Raw genomic sequence first — 2,261 nt, 5'->3', positions numbered from 1 at the left:
ATCACAACTTTAGAGCATTTCATTGCAAATTTTAAATTTCCAGTCTCTGGTTTTCATATTGCATTTCAAGATCAACATCCTTATTAGCAAAAGTATATTTTTTACTTTAAAATTTTATAACACCTTTTCCACTGAGAAATTCAAAGCAGGCTACTGAACTTCATTACCGCACAGGCAGAAATCCTCACAACACCTCTATGAAGGAGGTGTTAGAGAAAGAGAGAGAGAGGTCACCACCACCTCCTCTTACAAAAGCCCAATCCTTAATAATTAATGAATGAAAAGACATCTTGAATGCAGTGGTCACTGGGAGTAATTGGCATATATTTTCTCAGCTGCCTCTAAATTAAAACGGTAATAATTTAACCAATATATTTGAGCTGTCAGCTAAAATAAGTTCTCTCTTGCACCCAAGCAGTAGAATTAAGTGGGATCTGAACAGACTACTCTCTGTTACCACTCGATTGCAGAAAACTCACACATTGTGCCCAGTAACTGAGTACTTCAAGTCCTGCTCACATTTACAACTGCCTTTCTCTGTCCTCATTGAAGAGGTCTTGAAAACTGGGAAGACATGGGTTGTATTTGTTTTGCTTTGTTTCCTTTTCTCTGTCCTCAGGCCTTCTTTATGTAAAAATTTTTGGTGTCTAAAGAATAATACAAACTAAAGGATAAAATAAAGAATACTTTGAGTGATAAAAGCAATAGAGTTCAGATATCAAGACAAACTTATGTGACATTAATGTATAGTTCATAGTATAGCAGAGCAGTTCTGAGCCTTATATGTAATATCCCTCCAGTGTGTGGATGTTTTTCCCCGACACTACCAAGCAAGCAATTCTCAGACACTGCTAGGTGTCCAAAAATTCAACTCCATTCTGACATCACCTGCATGGAGATAACATCAGATTCCACAGGTTAAGGGCTCAGTCCTACAAGATGTCCCCCACCCCCCACTTCCAGTCAAAAGACAAAGTTATTGTCCATGCTTCTGACCAAAAAGCTATAGATTGAAGGTTTCAAATGACCTCCTCCTCTGACTCAGTTAATTTGCTAGAAAGGCTCAAAGAGAAATTCAGAGAAACATTTTACTTACAGATTACCAGTTTATTATAAAAGGATATGACTCAGGAACAGTCAGATGGAAGAAGTACACAGGGCAAGATATGGGGAAAGGGCCGGATCTCCCGTACTCTCTCCCAGCGTGCTGCTCTCCCCAAATCTCCACGTGTCCACCCATCTGGAAGCTCTCCAAACCCTCTCCTTTGGGGCTTTTTGGGGGCTTCATCACGTAGGCATAATTGATTAAATCATTGGTCATTGGCTATTCATTCAATTTCCAGCCTGTTCCCATCCTTGAAGGCCAGGGAGGTGGGACTGAAAGTTCCAAACCTCTAATCACATGGTTTGTTCTCTTGGCAACTAGACCCCATTCTTAGGTGCTTTCTGAGAAAGTAACTTTAGTAACATAATAAAAGATACCTTTATTGCTCTCTTCACTTAGGCAATCTAAGAGTTTTAGGAGCTTTATGCCAGAAATGGAATGAACATCATGTATATATGTTTTATTATAAATCACAATATTATAGCCCCCTTTTATATCAAATACTTTGTAGTATCATGTCACAGACACTGTCTGTTCATGTCACATACACTGTCTGTTCCCCTCCAAAACTCCTTAGTTATACACACTAGTAACTTCTTACTGCTAATCTATGCCTGGGGACTTTTTCTAGTTGCAGAGAGTGCTAGTCTCATACACACATTATAGCAGGCCAGAAGATGCTGGTCTGTTGGAGTGACCTTATTGTAAGTATGCAGACAGCTGAGGAGGGAAGGGGACTTGGGGAAGAGCCTTCACCTGGGGACACAGTCAGGGTTTTACTACACTTAAACTTTGGTTGTTGCCTAGACATATTGGACATCTCATGTCCATAGACCAGCAAGCAAAGAAAGGGTTTACCACCCTGATTATCATGAGGATATAGGGTTGCTACTGCATAATGTGAGCAGGGAGGAATATGATTGGAACTCAAAGATTCACTGAGGAGCCTCTTGGTGCTTTCTATCCCATGGGATGATCAGACAAGATCAAAGCAATTTGGGGCTCAGAGTCTTCATGGATCTAGGTGTGTGATCCACCAGACAAGAAACTTAGGCCAGCAGAAGTGCTGGCTGAAGAGGAAGAGACTCTGGAATGGATAGTTAGAAGAGGAAGCTTTGTTTTAGAAATTGTGTGTTGGTGGGGGAGCGAGGGGAGG

The sequence above is a fragment of the Pteropus alecto genome, unplaced genomic scaffold (assembly GCF_000325575.1).
Source record: "Pteropus alecto unplaced genomic scaffold, ASM32557v1 scaffold103, whole genome shotgun sequence".
Classification (NCBI taxonomy): domain Eukaryota; kingdom Metazoa; phylum Chordata; class Mammalia; order Chiroptera; family Pteropodidae; genus Pteropus; species Pteropus alecto.
The sequence above is the reverse complement of the archived record's forward strand: the minus strand, read 5'-3'. Positions refer to the sequence as shown.